This window comes from Tiliqua scincoides, chromosome 2, assembly GCF_035046505.1.
Source record: "Tiliqua scincoides isolate rTilSci1 chromosome 2, rTilSci1.hap2, whole genome shotgun sequence".
Lineage (NCBI taxonomy): Eukaryota > Metazoa > Chordata > Lepidosauria > Squamata > Scincidae > Tiliqua > Tiliqua scincoides.
Window position 1 is genome coordinate 269,319,983 of NC_089822.1, and position 24,111 is coordinate 269,344,093.

General features: G+C 53.1%; 1 protein-coding gene and 1 pseudogene across 1 annotated transcript in view; both read right to left on the reverse strand.

The window, feature by feature from the left end:
• The window catches only part of LOC136640475 (major histocompatibility complex class I-related gene protein-like), a 218,346-nt gene that overhangs the window by 168,336 nt on the left and 25,899 nt on the right, over positions 1 to 24,111 (reverse strand). The window lies entirely within an intron of this gene.
• On the reverse strand, positions 9,631 to 9,750 carry LOC136643507 (5S ribosomal RNA; annotated as a pseudogene).

The window sequence follows — 24,111 nt, forward strand, 5'->3', positions numbered from 1 at the left end:
GAAGAAATAATTGGGGTGCTACTTTCAGTCAAGTGACAATTCCTATCCTCAAGGGTGATTTATCGGATGATTTTGATCCTCCCACTTGGAGCAGGGATTTGGAAACTTCAAACAAACCTCTCTCCCCCCCAGTCAGTGACTTTCTTTTGACAGTGTCCCATAGTTGCTCCCTGGCTGCAGACAGCTCATCATGCAATATTGAACAAGAACTAGAAATAATTGGGGTGCTACTTTCAGTTAAATGACAATTCCTATCCTCAAGTGTGATATTCCCATATATATGTCTATGGTAGACCTTGATCTCCCGCCCCTTCTCCTTCTGAGAAAGAGAGACCTCTTCAGGAAAAACAGGAGGTGCAAGGAGTGAGTGTGAGAGGATGGATTGGAAGGGGAGCCAAAATGGAAGCTGGAGTCCGTGTGTGTGCATGCATGAGGGGATCGATGCCATCCATTTTTCCCTTTCTTCTGGAGCCAAGTAATTCTCAGAACAAGACTCACACGTCCCTGGGCCATGGCATGCTCTCTCCACCAGGAACCTCATGGTGTTCCTGGGAGAAGTTCTCTTTGTACATTCAGCCATCACCTTCTGCTTCGTACATATATCATTCGGTGCTGCTTGTTTTATATTTGATATCACTGCCTGTGTATTGTATATATGCATTTTTCTCAATAAATTCCTGGTTCCTGACTGGTGGATTGTGAGTTGCATCCTTTTCCCCCTTGTGATTGCATTACCATAGTCTTTCGAGACTGAAGGTTGCCAATACAATACAATACGATCTTCTGGTGAGTGTTTGTGGGAATGTGCGCTGTGACCAAGACTATGGGATCCCTGGACAGGCGTGCTTGGGGGCCCACAAGAATGTGCTTCCAGAGCATGTGTGTGAACACCTGGAACACCTTCTAAATGAAGAAGACCACAATGTTTGTGTGCATATCAGTTGGCATCCTTCAGTCTCAGAAGACTATGGTAATCAGAGGCCAGATCATCAGATCTTCTTTGCACAAAGAAACTTGCCCATGATGTGTTTTTTGTGTTCTTCCTCAGAGTTGCTATCCAGTCTCCCCCACTGGGCATCGCCAGTTCCTGGTGCCATTTTGGCCAAGTTATCTTTGTGACTGTCAAGCCCAGTCCACACATTTTCCACCAGCCTGCCTGTTCTGCTTCTCAGCCCCACATTTTGTTTAACTCCTTCTGAGAACATGAGGACATAAGAAGAGCTCTGCTGGATCAGGCCAAAGACCTGGATGGGGGGGAGGGGGGCTGCTCTCCAAGCTCTGTTCTCCCTCCTGAAGCCAAATGATGTTCTTCCCCTTCTGTTGCCTTTGCCTGACCTGCCCGTTGGAGAAAAGGGAGGCTGGGAGTTTGGTTTCCAAAAAGTCCTGGGGTGTTTTTTGAGCAAACCAAACCAGGGTACTGGTAACCTCCTGAGTTTTGAATATTTTAGACCGGTTTCCAGGTCCACTTTGTCACAATGGCTGTGGGAGGGATCCATCTGCAGAGTATATGTAGAAAATTTTTTTAGGCCCAACCAACTTTCCAGCTCTGATGTAGCTGTTCCAAGGGGCATGTGCTGTATCCTGCAGTTGGGGGACAGTCACGGAGGCCTCCTCAAGGGAAGGGAATGTTTGGTCCCAGACCTCAGAGCTGCACTTCCTTCAGTGCTGGTAAGTTGGTTAGGCTTGTGCCCTTAAGGGGCTAAGATCCCTATTAAGTGCTTAAGATTCCTGTGCTGCTCAGGACAATTTGTGTGTGTGCCCCCATGGGGATGTGACCCCATGGGGATGGAGCTCTGCAGAGAGGTACATAAGAACATCAGAAGAGCCCTGCTGGATCAGGCCAAAGGCCCATCTAGTCCAGCTTCCTGTATCTCACAGTGGCCCACCAAATGCCCCAGGGAGCACACAAGGCAACAGTCACAACCTGCGTCCTGGTGCCCTCCCCTGCATCTGGCAATCAGAGGCAGCCTGCCTCTAAAACCAAGAGCTTGCACAGACCTCTATGACTTGTAACCTGTAATGAACTCCAGAAATTTGTCCAATCCCCTCTTAAAGGCATCCAGGCAAGATGCCATAACTACTTCTTGTGGCAAAGAGTTCCACAGACTAATTACACACTGAGTAAATAAATACTTTCTTTTGTCTGTCCTAATTCTCCCAACACTCAACTTTTGTGGATGTCCCCTGGTTCTGGTGTTATGTGAGAGGGAAAAGAGCATCTCTCTATCCACTCTATCCTTCCCCTGCATGATTTTTTATGTCATGCATGTCCATGCTTGATGCTATGCACCCCTCACTTACCTCTGGCAGAGCTCTCGGACCCCCGGTTGATGGCTGCAGAGGGAGATAATAGGGTAAGTGAAGCTGCTCATTGTTCTGTGTGTGATAGTGACATTTAGGGCACAATCCTAACCAACTTTACAGCACCCCTTAAGGTCAGGGCAACTCTGAGGAAAGAGAACAAATATTCCCTTACCTTGAGGGGGTCTCTGTGACTGCCCCCCAACTCCCGGATGCAGCAGACGCCCCACTGGCACAGCTCTGCCAGTGCTGGAAAGTTGGTTAGGATTGCACCCTTAATCCCCCAACCTTCTTCCAAGGAGCTTCGTGCAGTGGACACAATCTTTTGCCTCTCATTTAATCCTCACAACCACCCTGTGAGGTAGGCTATGCTGAGAGACAATGACTGGCCCAAGGGCACCCAGGGATTTTCAGGTCTCAGCATCACATGCCCCCAAAACTGGGACACAGAACAGGGCTTACGATGCTTGTATTCGAGTGTATTCTGCTTCCCTGTGATTCTGTTTCTTTCCACCTACCTAGTCTGATGCTTCTGTATGACTGCCGTAGGAGCAGCACAGAAAGGACCCAGAAGTAGCTCCAGTCCCTGCTCTCCACCTGAGAGGCGGCCCAGAAGTCTGGCTGGGGAAGAAGGGGGCCTGGAGGCACAGCAGCCCCCTCCCCTCTGCAGAGGGAGACTTGACTTCAGCAACTTTGGTCTTCCTCAGCCAGAGTCTGACACAACTGAAGACAGCCACAGAGAGAGTGACCCCTCCCTGGCCAGCCCCCAGCCCCAATTCCAGGCTGGCTTGAGGGGCATCTGGAAGAGGAAGCATCAGCAGCAGTTAAGGAGAACAGGACTCAGCAGTGGGGGGGGGGGAAGAGTCACTGAGTTCAGACGAGCAGCAGGAAAGCAGAACAAAGTCTCATCCAAACATCTCAGCCCAGACCCTGCTGAGGAAAGCAGCATCGTGGGTGGGGGGGAACCCCCTTCCCCTCTTGGCATGGACAGTTGGTGCTCCTGGCAACTCTCCAAGGTTGTTGGCACAACTGCAAGCCAAGCACTGTTCAGAGGGAACAAGGAAGTGGTGGTCGGGGCAAGGGGAAGAAGAAGGCAATGCCGCCCACTGAAGTTGCAACCTTGGGTCTCGCAAGAGGAATCCCTCTGGCTGGCAGACGGGCCAACCCCATGTAGAGAGAAGGGGGGCTGCATATTCAGATGGGTTTTCTAGAACTTCAAGCAGCTTCCACGAAAGGTGGAAAGAACATTCAGAGCAAAGACGTGGAGCAAACCGTGAAACCAAGAGATGGACACGTATTTTTTATTTTCCATTCATGGCAGGCACTTTAACCACAACCTGGCAGGAAAGCAGCAGATACTCTGATGATGATGATGATGATGATGATGATGATGATGATAGACTTCATCTTCCACCAGTCAGAATTCCTCAGCAGGTAGACCATGACCCATTTCCCAAAATTTATCTTCCATCTCGTCCTGGAGGAGAAGGGAGAGGTGCAGCTCCACACCTCAGGGGGAAGTTCCTTGTACAGCACCCAGGATCTTTGGGGCTGCTGCTGGCAAGACCCTGCTTGCTTCTGGGAGTAGAGACAGTTCTGGCTGGACGATGGTCTCTTACAAAACGGATAGCCCATTGGGCCAGTAACGCACTGAGAAGGCTGGGCTCTCCGGCTCACACAGACCAGGCTTCCCAGGAGATGCTGCGAGAAACCAACGCTTGGTTCACGGAATCCAGCAGCCCATTCGGGGGTTTATACAGCCCTGGGATCATTAGTGTCTTTTGTACCTTTCCCAGCTCTGCAACGTCCTTCTTGAGCTGCGGAAACCAGAACTATGGACAGCATTTCAAATGCTTCAGCAAAATGTGCTGCAAATAAATGGCTCCCAAAATCAGACAGGGCAAAAGCCATCTGCATCCTTTTGTTTGAATATCCTTTTGTTAAACGAAAAATGAATCAGCATTGCAAAGCAGAAGGATCAAGTCCTGATGCTGTTCATCAGGCAACTCTCTCTCTGACTCTTATATACAGAGTCAGAGTCACAAGGGACTTCCAGTCCCACCCACTGGAGGGAGGCGGGGCACTCAATTTTCAAACCCTCCATAACAGGTGCTCAGTCAGGATGTGGTTAACCATCTCCAGGGAAGGAGGTCCCAGAAGTTTCCCCTGCAACAGCACTAGGAAGTCTTTCATGGTGTCAGTTCCTGATCTGCTGGCTTCGGTTTTACCACTGCATCTTCTCCCTGGAATGACTCTGGAGGATGGCGGAGATCAGAATCCAGGGAAGCAGGGTGGGTGGGTGGAGGCTGGTTCGAGAGCAGAGAACTGAAGGGCCCCTTGCCCACTCCTGAAAAGCAGCAGAGAATAGAAATGTGCATTAACTCAAACAGGAAAGCAATCGAAGGCAGACCATCATGGAGGAAGTTTGGAGATGGGTATGGGAAGTATGGAAGCATTTCTGGGTAAGGGACAAAAAGAGTGGTCCCCAAACTGTGACCCTTGGCTCCCCAGGAAGCCATGGAAATCAGGCAGGGGAGCCACGGAATCCTTACGAAAAACCCACCACCCCACACATTGTACAGTAGTGGTTCTCAGTCGCGACCCACCAGTTTGAGAACCACTGACATACAGGATCGTAACCCTAATGGGGAGCCAAGGCCAATGGCCCAGTAAGTCAACGGAGCTGCCAGTCCAAAAACTTTGAGAACCACAGGACAAATGGACCATCAAGCATATCCCAAACCCTTGAAGTTTAGATTGTAGGATCTGGATGGTGGAGGTTCATCAAGAGAGGTTGATTTAACCCGCACATGTAGAGAACTTTGCTTCTAATGTCTGTGGGGGAATTTGGTGTATTCCTGGTCCTTCCCAGGCCAGGGTCAATATGTCTCTTATAGCAAGGCGGGCTGTGGGCACACCAAGCTTTTGGGTACCAGCCTCCAAAGCTGGAAAGCCCATGCCAACAGAGCAACATTCGCACTGTCACCATCCATTGAGAAGACAGTTCCCTGTCCCAGGGGTCATAAACTCAAAATTATCACAGGAGGAGGAGCACATATGTTCTAGCAAATGCACCAAGGCTGCAGTCCTATGCACACTTACCTGGGAGTAAGCCTTCTTAATACTAATGGGACTTACTTCTGCGTAGCCATGCAAGGGACTGGGCTGTCAGAGGCCTACTTACTGATGTAAAAGATGATCCCAGTCAGAAGCAGAAGGAAGATCATGAGCATCAACACACCTCCCACAAGGAGCCCCAGGGGCACTGAGGCTGCAACAGGACAAACATCTTGACTCAGACTGGAAGAGACTGGGTGGGAACTCAGACTCTGCCAACTACACCACTCCCCTTCTCACAGAGGTCCCCGAGGCCTCCCTTTCCTACAGCCTCTCACCAGACTCCTCCATGGCCACGTCCAGAGGCTCCTGCAGTTCGTCATGTTCCACGTGGCACCGGTAGTGTCTCCTCTCCTTGGGATCGATCTCAATGCTGAGCCAGGTGTAGTAAGTTTCATCCACATTGGGGCTGACCACCCCACGGAACGTGTCACCCAGCTTGACCTCTCCCTCCTTCCTCCAGGTGGCATGGATCTCCTTGGGGTAGAAACCATAGGCCTGGCAAAGGAGGCTTTCCTCACGGCTTTCCTTATGGGTCACCTTCACCACTGGGGGATCTGGGGAAAAGTGTCAATGCCAGTGTTGAGGTCCTTGGTTGGCTTGCAGAATGGATAAGAGCACACCAGATAACAAGAGACCTCATCCTGGTGCCCTCCCTTGCATCTGGCATTCTGACATACCCTATTCTGTCATCCATATTTAGAAATGGGTTAACAGAAAGAAAGACCCCACATTTTAGCTTCAAACCACCCTCATTTCCAAAAAGTGGATGTCCCTCAAGAGCAGCATCCTAAGAGATCAAAAATGTCACAGAATCAAACTCAAAAAGAGCTCAGCCATAAGCCAAACTCTCAGTTTCAACTGCCTGTTGAGCTCCTTCAGGGAGATCATGAACCTTGAAAAGCCCTATAACCAAATTGGTTAAGGTAAGATATAATTTCTGCTCAGATCACAATATAAAACAATATTAAGACCAAAAAAAGAAAAAGTCACTCATGTCATGAAATAATGCCACTTTTGCTTATTTTTGAGGAATCTATAAGTAGTTTTCACTAAGGCACTGAGCCCCTGAAGCATTTCTGATGGTAGAGTAAAAGTATTTGCTAGAGGGTGTACACATGTGCTCCAGGTGGGGTGTGTGTAGAAGAGGTGTGAATGGGTGGGGAGTGGATGGGATGCCCAGGTAGGATTCCAGCACTGCACTGTAGTCTGGAGGTGAGGAGATTGAGTTCTAAACTGTGATCTGCATGTGATCTGTGATCTGGTGAATGTGCTTGGATCTGGATCTCCCCTCTGCCCCAAATCACCCTTGGTAAATGCCTTTTCTGGAGCTGGTCTGTGGGCTGAGGCACGTTTGAGAAGCTTGGAAAACCAAGAAGGGCTCAGTGAAGCCTTTCTCTGATTTTGTTTTTCTGTGTTGTACTGACTGCACCTTGACCTGATCACTTTCTGGAGCTTTTTTGCACATTTTATACCATTCTGGTATGCAAAGGGGAATGCTATGACACACACACACACACACACACACACACACACACACACACACACGTCTCTGTGGTGCTGCACTTTTGAGAAGCTTGTAAAACCAATGAATATGTTTGCATATATGTTTGGTCACAGTATAAAATGATACAGAGTTCGCAGCTGAAATTCTTCTTGTTCTTTAAGGTGCTGTTTACAATTTTGAATAAGAATTTAGATAAAAACACACAACACCGCAATTTACTATTTGAATCAAGAAATTTTTTTTGGGGGGGGGATCACAAAAAAAACTCCTACTTATAAGCAACCCAAAGGACACATCAACAGGCAAGGCTGAGTGCGAAATTTAACAATTTATGGAGCAATCAATGCACTAAGTAAAACCAGTAGATGGAACACAACAGCAAATTCAATATAAGTAGCTACTGGGTAAAACCGAAGTGTAGATTCACCAATAGCACAAACCTAATGGGGCCTTACACTGGTGGAACACACATTCCACTGGTGTAAACTGCTTTACGGCCATCACGAATGCAATTGTGCAGGGCCTTTCCACAGCCTCAAGCAGTGAGCAGCCAGGACCTCATGAAGATGGTCGCTGAGCACCCACTGGTGCAGCTAAGCCAGTGCTGGGGGTTGGGGAGGGGGTTGAATGGGGCAGGGGGTTGGCAGAATGGGATGACGACAAGATTGGGCCCAGCAGAAGGGACCCGATTCGGCAGCAGAGGCACATGCAGAATCCTAGTCCCCTCCCCAAGCCTGATTCGTCTTCACAGATCAACTCAGACTTATGCCAGCGACTGAAGTGGTGCAGCGACAGACCCATACCTGCTGCTGGGGCTTACCCCAGGGCAAGGGGCAAATGTCCCCTTACCCATAAAAGACCTCCAGCAGCTGAAATTTCCTCGCGGGATGCAATGGAAGCTGCACCGACACCACTGTAGGTCAGACAGTGGGATTGAGGTAGGGTTTAGTGGGATGTGGGTAGGACTGGGATCGCAGATAAATTCACACATAACAGTTCAGTTCGTCTCTAAACTGAGGGGTATAAACTGAGCATCACTCCAAAGGATTTTGGCTTTCAAATGGGGGTGCTGGGTGGGGCTTCTCACCTCTCTCTCTCTCTCTCTCTCTCTCTCTCTCTCTCTCTCTCTCTCTCTCTCTCTCACTCACTCACTCACTCACTCACTGCTGTGCTACTTCTCTGCTTCCTTAGTGTTGAAACTGGCATCTTTCCTCCCTTGGCTCTGCTCTGAACTAGCACAGCTCCAGAGTTCTTCCACCTGCTTCAAGCCTGGACGCTCTTGGTCATACAAGCAGAGGGGGGAACCCAGAGGAATTGCCGCACCCTCCCCATGTCCCACCCTTACCTTTCCTCTGTAGAACCTCCTTCCCATTGTGCAGGTGTTTCTGCAGCCACACAAAACACTCCACTTCCAGGAAGGCGCGCACGTGAGGGACTGGGTAATTTTCCCACATCCTTGTAATGTTCTTGGTTCTGTCGAATACTTTCCAGCTGAGGGTCTCCGAGTCAAAGGCAACCAAGTCCTCCCCATCATAGGCGACTCTGAAATATCCTTCATTCTGCCCACCTGCGTTCAGCCCACAGCCGCCACGGAGCTGCAAGGTGTGAAATCCTGAAAGGCAGATAAGGCATTGTGTAGGGAGCAAGTGTTCCCCCCCCCCCCAAAAAAAAGAGCCAAGTGCAGATCCAGGACAGGGTCTCCCCTCCAGACCTGCATAACTGCCTTGGGCCTCCTCCAAGGGAAAGAGAGTCAGAAATGTTTCCACCCTGAAGGAGGTCACAGAATCTTAGAACTGGAAGGAACCAACAAGGCCATTAGTCCAGCCCCCTGCCTGTAGCAGTAAATCCTCCTAGAGTGGGGGTCCCCAAACCCCAGCCTGCAGGCCAGATGCAGCCCTCAGCAAGCCCCCATTCAGCCCATGCTGAGACTTTGGTCCCCAGCAAACCTCTGGCCCACCAGAGACTCGGAATCCACCTTGCTGGCCCAGCACAAGAATTAAGGATCTGAAGCATGAACTGTGGGTCAAATGTTAGGCCTCCTGGGATCTCAAACATGTAGCTCAGGAGCTTGCACAGAGACTAAGCAAGCTTTTCTTCTGAGACTGGTGCTGCTGTCCTCTGTAGGTGTTTCAGCGCCCATGAGAGCAGCGAGAGAGAGCCCTCTATCACGGCCACCCTCCATTGTGGCCGCTGCCAGCCTCTGTGGAAAAGGTACTTTTCCCCAAATTTCCCCCCTCCCACTGACCCGTCTCTCCCACCCCTGCTCACCTTGGCGATGGTCGTAGGCATTCCGCACTTTCCGCAGTACCGACTCAAACTCAAAAAACCGGGCCCGCCAAATCTTTGTCTCGGTTTGCCAGAGCTGGGGATCCTCCTTCTCCAGCTTCTCCATCCAGGACACTCGAGGCACCATCCTCTTCCCATCCCTGTTGTAGACACTAACCAGCAGGTCATCGAAGTACGCCACAGTGCTGAACCAGAGCAAACCCTGGCCAGACTCTGACACCCCTGTCACTAAAACATTGTAAGAGGGGTTGGTGGACATGAAGCCTGGAAAGGGAGGCAGATGGGGGGCTTAGTGGGATGGGGGTTACCCTCCCTCCCGTGTTGTATAAAGCGATTCAGGGCACAATTCTAACCCGCACTGGAGCAGGCAAGCCAGGAGGCTTGGTTGGCAACCTTCAGTCTCGAAAGACTCTGGTATAAGCCTACAGCACCCGGTATTCCCAGGCGGTCTCCCATCCAAGTACTAACCAGGCCTGACCCTACTTAGCTTCCAAGATCAGACAAGATTGGGCATGTGCAGGGTAACAGCACTTGTTAGCATCCAACCCGGGATTGCAGTCATCGCAGATGAACCCAGAACTGGAGGCATTTTAGAAAAGTCAGCACCTCTGACAGGGTTAGGAGCATTGGGAAGAAAACGTGGGCTGAAACCAGCGCCTCACCACCACCACTCCAAGGACTTGCAAAATCAACAAGCCTTGTTTTAGGGGCCACAGCAATATTAGTCAAAGGAAATAATAGGAGATCTTCCAGAGGCACTTGAACATTTAACCCAACTTTTTGAAGGCTCCGAGCCAGAAAATGCCAACAGAAGAGAATGTTGGAAAGAAAGTTTGGCCACCACATAAAACAAGAAACAGATACATTCAGATACTTCAGAACGAGGCTGCAATGGACAAGACAGGGGCCAGGCAGCTGGTCCTGATCACCCTGCTGTGGTACCACTTTCCCTGGAGAAGAAGGCGCTGAACCAAATGGGGAAGTGGGACTGAGGGGGAACTGTGGGGCTCTTGGGTGCAAAGAGGAAGGGGGTCTGGCCTCTGATTTCCCAGGAGGAGTCTTGGTTCTGTCTGTCATGAAGTCTGTTTCAGGGGCACAGAAGTGTGTGCCAGGCGCTGCACAGAGTCTGTGGGAAATGGATTCACAGGGAAAGAGGCTGAACCTGCAAAGACAGGCTTGAGAGACGCAGCAGCTGCAGTGGGGGGACCTGTGACCCAGACCCCCTTCCTTCCTAACAGTGGCACTGCCCCCCAGCACTGGCATTCCTGGAGAGGGCAAAACACTGGTGGAAAGCGGCCCCACCTCTTCCCTTTCGCAGTGTCGAGTAGCCAGGCGCCTGAGGAAACTTGCTAGAACACCAGTGCCCCCCACAGACAGTCACAGTGGGCGAGAGGAGCCAACCTGAGCCCCCTCCTTGGCCTGCAGCCTGGCAAGTGGGGGTCGCCTTGAGTGGAGGGGGGCCTGGGGGTGAGACGGGCACGGATGGAGCAGCAGGAAAGGAAGACCCGGCCTGGAGTCACAACCAACTCGGACAAGGACCGGGACGCCAAGGGGTCCCTGCTCTGCCTGCAGGAGCTGCGCTGGGCGAAGGAGGGAGGGGAAGGTCTCTGCCCCGGAGCACTTCCATACCTGCAGGTCGCGGAAGAAGGACGTGCAGCGCGGGTGGGACCTCTGAACCCCCCCCCTTTCCACCAGGCAGTGGGGTGGGCACAGCGCCCCTCCCTCCTGCCCAGGGACTCCACTGGCTGCCCACCCGCCCTCCTGCCTCCCTCCCCTGCAGGGACTCACTCACCGGAGCAGCCCCCCAGTAGCGGGAGGGCAGCCGCCCCCAGGAGCCAGGCGCGCCAGCCCGCCAGCCCCATCCCTCTTCGCGCCGGATCGCAACCACCAGCCTCCCTCCCCTTCCAGGCTGGGCTGAGCTGTGAGAGAGCCGGCGAGAATCGCTCCGCCAATGAGGAGCGGGTGCGCTTGTTGCGTCACCGGTTGCTGGGCAGACCTCGAAAGGGCCGGGCAGCTGGACTCGGAACCCGAAGAAAGAAAGTTTGGTCCCGGCTGATCCGAGGCTTCCACCCCTGACTCTCCTTCTACTGGGAAGGGGCGGGGAGGGGAGAGCTGCCCACTGCGGCTGGAGCTGTTCCTGGGGATCGCCCCCCCCCAAGGTCCCTGCCCCGGGACATTGACGAGGCGCGCAGATCGGAGTCGCTCCGCTCTGGCAGGGGAACCTCCAGACCCCACCCCGCCCTTGGCACTCCGGGCGGAGGCAGGGCACAGCGCCGCCCTCCCCCCCCCCGGCACTCGCCTGGCCGCCCACCTGCCCTCCTCCCCTGCACATGGAGCCCCTGCAGGGACTCACCGGAGCAGCCCCCCAGCAGCAGGAGGGCAGCTGCCCCCAAGAGCCAGGCGCGCCCCATCTGGTTCGGGAGCCCTCCAACGCCCCATCGCTGCAGCTCCCGCGCTTCACTCCCCGTCCAGGACGGGCTAAGGGGGGGTCCACCATTAAGGAAACCGTGCGGGGGCCATCATCGGTTGCAGGGCAGATTCTCGAGGACGGGTCAGGCGGAGATGCTGCGCTACAGACGGGGAAAGACCGGGTGGGGGCTCGCCGGAGGCGCCAGGGCTCGTCTGCACAAAGGCTGGCATAGAAAGTGCGCCTGGAGAGAGTAGCCGAAGGGAGTCAGGGCAGACCAGCGGGGGGGGGGGGAGCACTAAGTTTTGGAGGCGCCTGAACGCGCCCTGCCTGCGGCCGCTCCCCCTTGGTGAGCCTTCTCCCTCCACCCAGAATGGCTCTGAAGGGGAGGGGCCGCTGGCACCGTGTGTTCAGGCGCCTGCAAAACCTAGTGCTTTGCCCCCTCCAGCTACGCCACCGGGGCAAATCCTGAACTTTTTTTTTTTTTTCCAAATTAAATATTGGAAGGGGGATTGAGGAGGTCTTTAGTTGCAGTTATTGTAGATCTTCTGCAGCTTGCTGTCACTCATCTGCAGAGAGGGCCCTCCTCACTGTCGTGGCCCTGGACATGCACCCCCTGGGAAAGACAGCTGTCCTCGGATGGGTGTCTTTCAACCCCTCACTTCTGACGTGGCCAGGGGGGACTGTCACCACCAGCTCCCCTCAGCTTCTGGTGCCATTTGGATGGGAACTGAAGGGGACAGGAAGAGGCTGGCGGGCCCAGGTGTCGCTCTGAGACCCACAGCCCAGGGGAAGAGGAGCCCCCCTTCCCCCCTCAGCTGCCACCCACTGCTGCGCTTTGATATTTCCGTTGGGTCTACCACAGATCTGAAGACCCCCAAACACCTGGGCTGAGGGCAAACGGCTGCCTTCTCCACCCCCCACAGTCCCTCCTGCCCCTCAGAGGAAGAGGCAGGAGGGAGGCCCTTTCAGGTGTGCCCTCTTCTTCCTGGTGGGGATTGTTGGAAATTGTGCTTTTAAAACCTCCCTTAAAAAGAAAAGTGGTTCATCTTGCAGGAGGGAAGGCTCTGGACAGCTGAGGCTTCCCCACTTCTTGCCCCTTTAGCAGGATCATCGTCCTCTCTGGGGCCTCTCCAGACAGGGAAATCCAGTCCAAGGAAGCTTTACTGACTCCATCATGGCAGACAGTTGCAGTGTATTGCTGGCTGATGCCCAACACACATTCACACAAACACACCCACTCTGGCCAACTCTCACCCTTGAAGACTGCTGCTCAGTCTGGATGCAAGAAGCACACAGAGGCTGCAGAAGCCAAAGCGGCAGTAGAACCCCCTGCCCCCCTTCAGTCCCTGGGCCCCATCATTTCTCCCCTTGGCCCTTCACTTTTCTGTGGGCAAAAGAATGTCCTCAGGGCCTCCCTCTACTCTTGGCTTCCGGTCTGGGAACCTTCACCTGGAATTTCCCACTCCTCCTCCCTGACATTTGGCTCTGAGTGTTCTCAAGACAGGCAGCAGCACCTCCTTATCAAAGGTTATGGTAACAGCTGCATTTGTGCCCTTCTCCCCCCCCCCACCCCTGGTCTTGTGAGAACTGTCTGCTCTCCTTCCAAAATGTTTACATCATGCCCCCCCACCCCTATTCAGGTTGTCCATGGAGGCAACCAGGTCCTTTCCTTGTGCTTCAGTTCCTCCCACTCCCAGCCCTGAAAGTCAAAGAGGACCGTTCTTTCCCAGGGCAGACTCCACTGAGCCTGCTTCCTTCTTCCAGAGGGTTGCCCTATCCAGATAATTTCCAGGATGGAGATTAACTGGCTAATACCCTCAGCTGCAGCCTCAACTGGGGCAGCCTCAGACACCTCCCAGCAGCTTCACAGGCAGCTCCTCAATTTGGAGATCCTCCAGGGGAAGGGGAGCCGGGAGGCCCAGTTCCTCTTCTCCCCATTTTTCACCCTCGCCTCTCCTCAGCAGGGTCCGGGCCTCCTTCCCGTAGCGCAGGTATTTCTGCAGAAATTGAGTGACTGCGGAATTCACAAAGGATTCTGGGTACTCATCGTCTGCGGAGTCAGCATCCCACCTCCTCTTGGTCCTTGGCCTCCGCTGCTGCCCAGGTGAGGGTCTCCTTGTGGAAGGCGAGGAAGTCCCTCCCATCAAAGCCATAGTGGACAACCCTCTTCTGTGTCCGGCCTGGCGCAGCTGACAGCCAATCCCAGGCTGCAAGGTGTGAAACCCTGTAGGGGTGACATGGGGGGCATGAGAGCCAAAGCAGGGTCACCCCCAGCCTTTCCACTCCTGCGGGGTTTGATCTTATGGGGCAACACCCCACCTCCTCCACCATCCCACCAGGATCTGCCCAGTTCTTTCCAGCTGGTGCCTGGTGGTGTCTGTCAGTCTTTGTTCCCACCTGGAGCAGCAGGAACAGGAAATGGTCATCAGGCCAGAAGTTTAACTTTGCCGAGGAGCAGCACCTCTCATGCTAACGTGTCCAGACCACGCGTGGCAGTTTCCAACCACCACTAGGCGCCTCTTCTTCTCTGTTGGGGCACCAGCGATGTTCCTGCACTGCGCTGACTGGGGCGTCAGCATCCCTCGTGTGGTCCCCGGGATCTGGGAGGCAGCCCTCCTCCGGTGGACCTGGACTCCCCCTCCGAAGGCCTGGAAGTGACTGCTCAGTGATCCTCCCCAAACACGCGGCTCAGAGAGCGGACCGAGCAGGCTCGCAGGGCCCCAGGACTGTCCGGGAAAGGCGCCACGCACGGAACCCCCAGCTCCGGAATCCGACTGGCTGCAGCCTGCCCTCCTTCCCCCCCCCGCTCATAGGGGGCTGCAGCCCCCCAGCAGCAGGAGGGCAGCTGCCCCCAGAGCCAGACGCACCAGCCCCCACCCCGCCGCCCATCTGGCTGGGGGAGCGGGAGAACCGCGCCGTGAGAGGTCGCTGCCTACAGGGGCGGGGGGAGAGGCGAGGCGCTTGCAAAGCGCTCCGCCGCCCTCCCCGCAGCCCAGCCCAGGCTCCTCCTCCCTGCCGCTTAGAAGGAGGAGCGCCTCCGAATGGAAGAGACTGGCAGGCGGGGAGGGGCCGGCGGAGTCCCAGCTGGAGGGTGGCTCGTCACTCGCCGCCCCGGGCGGAGACAGCCCCCCCCTTCTGATTGCCGCGGAGCCTCGAGGACTTGCCCAGCCCAGCGCCCTCCGCTCCGCTTCCTTGCAGGCGCAGCGGAGAAGGAGGGCACCAGCCTGTGCGGGTCTACTCAGAAGTAAGTCCCACTGTGCTCCAAAGGGCTTACTCCCAGGAAAGTGCATCGAATCGCAGCCTGAGGCGGAGAGACTGGCCGCGATCCTGGCCGCTGCGGCTGTAATCCTATCCGCACTTTCGTGGGAGTAAGTTCCATTGATTACAATGGGACTTACTTCTGAGTAGACAGGTACGGGACTAGGCTCTCACAGCCCAATCCTATCCGCACTTTCCTGGGAGTAAGCTCCACTGACTCTAATAGAACTTACTTCTGAGTAGGCAGGCACGGACCGGGCTCGTCACTCGCAAAGCCGCCAGCACGGGACAGCGACGTCGCAGCCCTCCGCAGGAGAGGCTCCCCTGCCCACCCCCGCACGCAGAGCTGCCCCCGGGCAAGAAGAGCCTCTCCTCCCAGCCCGGCCCCTCGCAGCCCCTCCGTCCTTCTGGCCCCCGCAGGCTGCCTCCGGGCGGGCGGAGGGGACGACGGAGCGCGGCGCTCAGGCCCCTTCGGGCGGCATCCTCGACGGGGCGTGCGAGGTCTGCCTGCAACAGCAGGGGGCGCCGCGGGGAGTTTTCCTATTGGCCCTTCGCTCCCCCGCCCCGCCCCTTCCCGGGACTCTTCTGGGCTCGTCTCCGCCGAGGCTGGCTGGCTGGCAGCGGGCGCGCGAGAGGCTCGGCCGAGATGGGCAGCGGGGCGCGCTGGGTGGCCTGCCTGCTCCTGGGGGCGAGTCTTCTGCGGCGGGGCTGCTCCGGTGAGTCCCGTCGGGCGGGACTGGAGCGCTGCGCCGGCCCTGCCAGGCTTTTGCTGGGCACGCGGCAGAGGGGGGTGGGGGGTCTCGGGGAAGGAGGAACCAGAGCTGGTCGCGAGCCCCGTTCCCGGAGGGAGCTCTTCGGAGGTGCTCTGCGGTGGAGACCGCATTCTTATTCTGAAGGCAACTGGACGTGTAGCTGGCAGGCAGGAGAGGCAGAGCCTCCGCATTGGTCTTTCCAGAGGCGCTGCTGCTGTGGGAGGCACAGGGCGGGGAGGCAGTTGAGGCAGAGCCTCCCCACCAAGTGCTGCTGCCTGCCACTGTAAGAGCACAAACCCACACACTCTGCCTGGCCCTGCCTCCCAAACCCAGAGCACGTCCTATTGGATCGCGGCCCTCCCAGAGGTCTTGATGGCCTCCAGCAGCAACAGCTGCCTGTGGTTCCCTGGACTGGAGGAGTGCTGCTTCCTTGGCTGAGTCTGGGAAGGGGGGGCTTCCTCCCCCCCCTGCTTGTCTGAACCTCGCCTTCCCCAGTGCCCAAGGAGGGGGGGAAGGGTTGTGGTTGTCCTCATGGTTGTATTTCTTGGTTTATATATTGTCTGTGTTGAGTTCTTGAACTGTGAGCCGCCTGAGCCTTTGCTCCAGCACAGGAAAGGTGGGCTGTAAATCTTTGAAAGAAATAGTAATAATTCTCATAGAACGGTATAAAAGCAGCGCAGCAATAAAGCAGCAGAAAGCAGGAGGCGGCACTCCAAATATGGTACACAAAAATGCAGCAGCAAAGAAGGAAAAAGGCACCAGATAAGACAGTGACAAAAGGCAGAAATCAAAGATGGTGCTGGAGAACTCTGATTGGTTTCTGCCAATTAGCGAAGCTGATTCATGTTTTAACCATTTAGCCTGTGCAGAGTTTGGAAGCCTCCTCAAGCACAGCCTCCTTTGGAGGAATCTTAAAAAGTGGTTTCCTCTTTGGGGGGAAGCAGAGTAGCTTCAGCAGTAGACCCCCCTCTTGCTGGGTACGAACCCAGGGAAGATCCCACACCCGGATGACTGCTAATCAAGAAAGACAAACGACAATGGCTGGTTGAAGTTGCAAAAGAAGTCATTTACTCATGGTTCCATAGGAAGCATACATACAGCATCTGATTATGATCAGAGGTTTCACTAACTTAGAGATAGCAAGGCCCTAAATCTGCCTCGCCCTGCATGCCATGTGCTCAAGATGGCGTCGCCAGCAGAGCCCTGCTGTATGCCATCTCAACTGGTCAGTAGTCAGTGAGGAAGAGAGGCAAGAGAAGGCATGCTCAGAGCAAAAGGGAAGGTTATAGGGTCTGGGCCACACCCCTACAAAGGTCAAAGGGGACAGGTAAAGAGTAGGGTCGCTGGGCCATGGCTTAACCCTTTCAGGATAGTATCCTGCCATCTCTGGACAGCAGACAGAGTTGCTCCAAACTCCAACAGCCTCTGCCCCCTCCAGACAGCAGGCGCAGCATTTAGGCCCAGACCTTGAAAAACTGGGTTGTGAGCACCTTCACTCTTGGAAAGATCTCATTGAACCAGACCTCCAGTGACTTCTCCTTTCCTGAGTGAGCTGAAGAAGGCTGTCAAGGTTTGAGCACTGGAGGAGCGATATATACATCTTTGAAATAAATATACACACTCATAGAAATATACACAAATTTTATGTTTGTTTTTAGTCTTTTTTTAAAAAAAAACCAGAGCCCAGACATTGCTGTTTAGAAATCCTTTCTTAACCTGCTTGTGACATTGGGAGGCGCCCAAAGGAACTTTGGAAGGGTTAAGGGGGCTTCTGGGACTAGACCAGAGGTAGGCAAACATTTTGGCAGGAGGGCCACATCATCTCTCTGACACTGTGTTGGGGGTGGGGGAATTTACATTTCAAGTTTGAATAAATTTACATAAATGAATATATTAGAGAAAACTTGAATGAATGAATGAATGAATTTTATTGAGCTTATTTATAATATGCATGAGAGCCAGAAAACGGGGGGGGGGGGGATTTGTTGAAATAACTCCTGGCACACCTGACACCCCCCTTCCCAGGGAAAAGTACAAAACAAACTTAAAAGGAGCACGCCTGGGCTCCCTCCCCCTCCATGCAGGAGCATATTTTTTTTTTTCTCTCTCTCTCCCCATCCTGGCAACAAGCAGCAATGGAACACAGTCAGCTTAGGGAGCTGGTGGGCACCTCCCACCCCAGGAGTTTGCTTCTCCTGGGAGTTTGCTTCTCCCCCCCCCCCCCCAGGAGTGGGCAGGAGGTCTGGTCTAGAGGGTAGAGCCTCCGTCTGCCTGAAGATAACATCCACAAGGTCGCCAGTTCGAGGCCACCGGCACCGTGCGACCTTGGAGCAGCTGACAAGCTGAAGCCGAGCCATTCCATCTGCTCTGAGCGTGGGAGGATGGAGGCCAGAATGTGAAGCCAGATCGGAATGAAACACCTGAATGCAGTGGTTCTTGAAAGAAAGAACCTTCTTTGAAACTGTAAAAATCCCTATTTAATAGGGATTTAATAAAGCCTGCCTATGTAAACCGCCTTGAATGAAGTCTTGAATAAAGACCAAGAAAGGCGGTATATAAATACCTGTTGTTGTTGTTGTTGTTGTTGTTGTTGTTGTTGTTGTTGTTGTTATTTCTCTTCATTCCCACACAGAAGGGAGCTGGTCTCCCTCTCTCAGTCCCTCCCCAAGCCAGGATCAAGTACCAGACAAACTTGGAAGCAGTCAGAGAGCTTCATGTTTTTCCTGGGGCCATTCACAGAGGGACCCCCGTCTTCCATCCTCTGCCAGCAATCCCAACAAGCGATAGCAGCAGGCTTCCTCCCCATTCAAACATGCCCACGAGTTCTCCCCTGCAGCGCCAGCCCCCCCCCCCCCAGCACACTCACAGCCCAATCGGAGCCATACTTTCCTGGGAGTACTGACTACTGACTCTGGGACTTACTGCTGAGTAGACATGCTCTCCAGCAGCATTCAGACATCCCCACAATTTCTCTCCTGCAGCACCGGACCCCCCCAAGCACACTCAAGCAGCACAAAGCTTTGCAGGGCCCACCTTCCCCCCCCCCCCCTGCTGACACTAATGCCGTGAAGAGCAGTTGAAGGGCCTCTGGGAGGAATTTTATCAGGGGTACAAAGCATTGTTTGGGCCTCTTCCCAAAAGGAGAGGGAATAAAACAGAGTGGGGGAGGGTGGTGACAAGCAGAACACAGGTGGGGAGGGAGCAAAACCCGAGGGCCACAAATGGCCCACTAGACCCACCCCAGCTGTGGTTATGGAGGGAGGTTTGCAGAAAGAGAAGTACATCTTGACTTTTTGGTCATTGGCCAGTGTGCTCCAGCCTGCAAATCAACCCCTACCATAAGAACATGCCCCACTGGATCAGGCCATAGGCCCATCTAGCCCAGCTTCCTGTATCTCACAGCCGCCCACCAAATGCCCCAGGGAGCACCCCAGATCACAAGAGACCTGCAAGGCCTCCTGGGAATTGTAGTTAAGAACATATGAACAGCCCCACTGCATCAGGCCATAGGCCCATCTAGTCCAGCTTCCTGTATCTCACAGCCGCCCACCAAATGCCCCAGGGAGCACACCAGATAACAAGAGACCTCATCCTGGTGCATGTGACATAGCCCATTTCTAAAATCAGGAGGTTGCACATACACAACATGGCTTGTAACCAGTAATGGATTTTTCCTCCAGAAACTTGTCCAATCCCCTTTTAAAGACATCCAGGCCAGACGCCATCACCACATCCTGTGGCAAGGAGTTCCACAGACCAACCACACGCTGAGTAAAGAAATATTTTCTCTTGTCTGTTCTAACTCTCCCAACACTCAATTTTAGTGGATGTCCCCTGGTTCTGGTGTTATGTGAGACTGTAAAGAGCATCTCCCTATCCTCTCTGTCCATCCCCTGCATAATTTTGTATGTCTCAATCATGTCCCCCCTCAGGCGTCTCTTTTCTAGGCTGAAGAGGCCCAAACGCTGTAGCCTTTCCTCGTAAGGAAAGTGCCCCAGCCCAGTAATCATCTTAGTCATTCTCTTTTGCACCTTTTCCATTTCCTCTATGTCTTTTTTGAGATGCGGCGACCAGAACTGGACACAATACTCCACAATACTCCCTGCATAATACCCTTGGGAAAGCCCTCACTGCACCCACTTGTGCAATAACCAACAGCCCTGGAAGGGTGGGTAGGTAGGTGTCAAAAGTGGGCTCTCAAGCGAGATTCTGGGCTTCTCTCCTTCCACCCACCTTGACTCTGACAGGGTGCTCCATCACCTCCAGCTCGCTTGTCTAATGGGTTTATGTAGCCTGTCTGTTTGCGCCTGTCTGAGGGACCACAAAGCGTCTCTGACAAGATCTTTTCTGTGGTTGTGTCTGCTCTAAATGAAACTGCTCTTTTCTTCAGTTAGAAGTCTGAGTTTTTTTTCTCCGAGACAAGTGTGATCCTCCTGACCCCTTGCAGTGCAGCAACTGGCCAGCCCTGTGATGAGATCAGAAACCCTACAGGGGAAGGGGGCCAGACCCTCCAGGCCCATTTTCTGATCTTGGTGTCCATATGCTGTATGAGGCCATTCATCAGGTTCCTGTCCCAACTTTCCATCTCATGGTGTCTTCTCCCCTCATCGACAACTGGCCAGGGTTTGACCACAGCCCTTGAAAAGAGGGATCCTACTTGTGATCTGTTCTTCATGTTCAGCTGCTACACAGCATGTCATCCCTTGATCATTTCACAAATGTGGCACCCTCTCATTGGCCCCAAAGACTTCTGTTGACATTTCCCCTCTTCCTAGGCTCTTCTCCCAACACACTTACAGTCACACACTTGCAGGGTCACCTTGGGGGGGGGGCTGCTCTAGGGTGGCAGTGCGATTGCAGCAGGGCGTCACCCCCCCCCCTCTCTCCATCCCAGGCACCTCCTTCAACCATACTCTGGCATTTTTAATGACGGGGTGATGGAGCCAGCCCAGGGGCTGCCTGCATTCAGCCTTGTGGGCTACGTGGATGACCAGTGCATTGAGCACTATGACAGTTATGGCAGGAGGCTCCGGCCTCGAGCTGCCTGGATGGAGAAAGCGGGCGAGGAGGACCTGCAGTTCTGGGACTGGCACACGCAGGTCGCGCAAGACTCAGAGCTGAGGGTCCACCAGGAAATGGTGATTCTGAGGGATCTCTACAACCAGAGTGGAGGTGAGGAGAGGTGGTTGCTGGGCAACCAGGAGGGGAGAGCTTATGGGGAAAGAAGCTCCTTGACCCCCCCCCCCCGCTCCTTTCCTCAAGATGGCCAGGAGGACCAGAGTTGTTGATGACACCCCCATCCCATTTTTGGCATAGACTTGAGGAGCCTTCCAGGGTGTGTCGAGCTTAGGGCAGGGGTTTGGATATGGTGGACACCAGTGCCCCTGAGATCTACCCTAGTGTGTGATGAACCTTTTTGGCACAACTGCAGCATGGCAGGGGATAGGACTGGGCTCAATGTGAATGATAAAGGAAACATGAGCCAGCAGCATGAAGTGGTGGCAAAGAAAGTGAATGGATTCTAGGAGGCATCAACAGAAGTCTAGTGTTGATATCGAGAGGGATAAGGGGACTGCTGTGTCCTGCTTTAGCCAGGCTCCACTTGGAATGCTGTGTCCAGTTCTGGGTGCTGCAGTTTAAGAGGGATGCAGGGAGTTCTGCCTTCTCCAGCCATTTTTGTCCAAGACTTTTTTCCCTGAACTTTCTGGAGTGTTCACACTAGCAGGTCTTGCGCTCATTCCCTTGTACAGCTGCAGGCTGTAGGTCCTGTTGTCTGCTCTGGCAAGAGTGCACAGGCTCTGTTGGACAATGTCAGAGAGGCCAGCAGGCACCCGGGTGGCCAACAGTGGAAAGAGCAGGAGGAAGTATCTATCATATCTTTGCAATTGTTCCAAAATCCAGACACCTTCCCATCCCAGGCAGTCCAGACAAGGGACCCTCAAACTGCACTGACAAACTGGGGAGGGTGCAGAGGAGGGCGACTAGCTGCCCTGTGCTGTCCTCTCCCCAGCCGTCGCATGCAGCCACTCCACAAGTTGCACTGCATGCTATGGGAGGCAATGGGGGGGTCGGGAGAGGCGAGGGAGGATATTTTCTCTTCTCTCTCCATAAGCCCTGCAATTGCCAGTGGGACTCCTCTGGCCTGTCAAGACAAAGCAGGCATGTTGGGAGGCTCAAAGGGGAGAGCAAACTGGCTCTGGTCAGATCAGGACACACCCCCTCCCACCTTGACATGCCTGCTCTCCTCCCCAGTCTCCGCCCCATTCCACCCCACTCTTACCTGCACTCTTGTGTACAGCCAGGTGTCAACGCAGACCACAATTGCTGCTGCCATTTTGGATGGCAGATCCAAAATGGCCTCCAGTGACCTGCTCTGTGCAATGCCGTAAGTCAGTGTTTTTCACTCCTTTAGCACCAGGACCCACTTTTTAGAATGAGAATCTGTCAGGACCCACTAGAAGGATGTCATGACCAGAAGTGACATCATCCAGCAGGAAAAATGTTGACAATCCTAAGCTGCAATCCTACCCACACTTACCCAGGAGTAAGTCCCATTTACTAAGAGAATATACATAGTAGCTTGTTAAAAGTACAAGTCTGTAACATTTCCCCAAATGCAGTCACATACCAGTGTAGCATCAAGTCTATTAAAAATAAAATATTGAAATGAATGGGGACCCACCTGAAATTGACTCACAACCCACCTAGTGGGTCCCGACCCACACTTTTAAGAAATACTGCCGTAAGGTCTTTGCAATGTTGTAATGAACATTACAACGTCACAAAGGGCCTGATAGGACTAGGCTGTAAGATGGTGAGAGGGCCACAGACCATGTCATAGAAGGATAGGTTGAAGGAGTTGGGAATGTTTGTTTGGAGAAGAGACAGTGAAGAGATGACCTGAAAACTGACTGAAAATATCTGAGGGACTGTCAGGTGGAAGGTGGAGTGAATTTGTCCTCAGTTGCTCTGTTACCAAAAAGGGATGTTTAAGGGAGTTATTATATTACCCTTTTGGAAACTTTTGGACCATAGGCTGGATAGCAAGACAGCGTAAAGCAAAGAAATCCCTAGTTTATCTTAAAGAGGAGATTGGGAGAAAAATAACTTTCAATCAAAGATTATATTTTTATTACAAAAACACACAAAGGTAAACATAATACACATGGAGAATTAATAAGTATAGATTTCTAGTACTTGTGTCTAGTGTACCTAGCTTATGGTGGCTGCATGTGCATGTATTTGGTGTATCTGAGAAGGAATCAGAAAAAGATAGGTTGTAGGGAAGGATTTTAGGGGTCCCTGATTTGCCTAACCCAGTTTGCTACTAAAGATGGGGGAAGAAGGGGAGAAATAGGTAGGATGGAAGGGAGAGAGTTTTAGACGCAAGATATATTTACCTGTCCCGGGGAGCAGTTGGATGGGAAAGAGTCCTAGGAAGGACCACTCCCTTGGGAGGGCAGCCAGAGAGAGACACCATGTGGCTGGAGCTTTCTCTTAAAGGGTTATGGCTGACCTAGAATGACCCGGAAGTACCCTACAGCTGTCCTAGATGTGCATGCTCAGTACACACAATGGTACACGTGGAATATGTAAGAAAGACATGATGAACAGGCAGTCAGCTTACCAGCCAGGCTGACCTTCTGGGGGAGGGAGGCAATTTGCATAAGGGGCTTAAGAGTGATAAAGCTACAACAAAAGAACAATAGACTTCTTCCTCGGAAGGTACATGCTTGTTTTGCGTAACAGTGATTGAATCAGGAGGCACAGTGATTAGGTTAAAACAATACAATGCATAGATTGACCTGCAAGGAAATGGGAGTTGTGTAATTCATGTGCTTGTAGCTTGGCCATGGCCCTTAGAAACATGCGCTGGGGGAGGAGTGGCCTGCTTGCTTGGTCTGTATGATCCAAAATAACATAACCAGATATAAAAATCACAACTTGGAAGGGAAAAGGGGATCTTCACGTAACAGCTCCAGAGAGATCAAACAGGTTTAAAATTACAAGGGAGATTTTGATTAAAGGTCAGGAAAAACTTTCTGATAGAAGTACAAACTTTTCAGCAGTGGAACAGTCTGCCTTGAAAGGTGGGAGGCCCTCTGTACTCACAGGTCTTTAAGCAAAGGCTGGAGAGGGATGCTGTAGGCCTATCTGGGATGCTGTTGTTGTGGCAAGGAGCCAGACTCAGTGGTGTCGCTAGGGGAGTGCAGGTCACACCGGGTGAAGTGAATGGGGGGGGTAATGTACACGGGGCAGCAGTGGGGGTGGCAAGTATCTAGAACTCCCCCCATAAATGACGTGTCAAGCATGGCCTAGGAAGTAATGGGAAGCCACCCAGTCCCCTCCCTCTCATCTGTCTTAGAGCCACACTCTCTACTTGTGGTGGTTCAATAATCTTCTCATGATGAACCTACAAAATCCAGATCCTGCAACCAGAATGTCATGTGGCTGCAATATCCACCCAAACCTTCTGAATT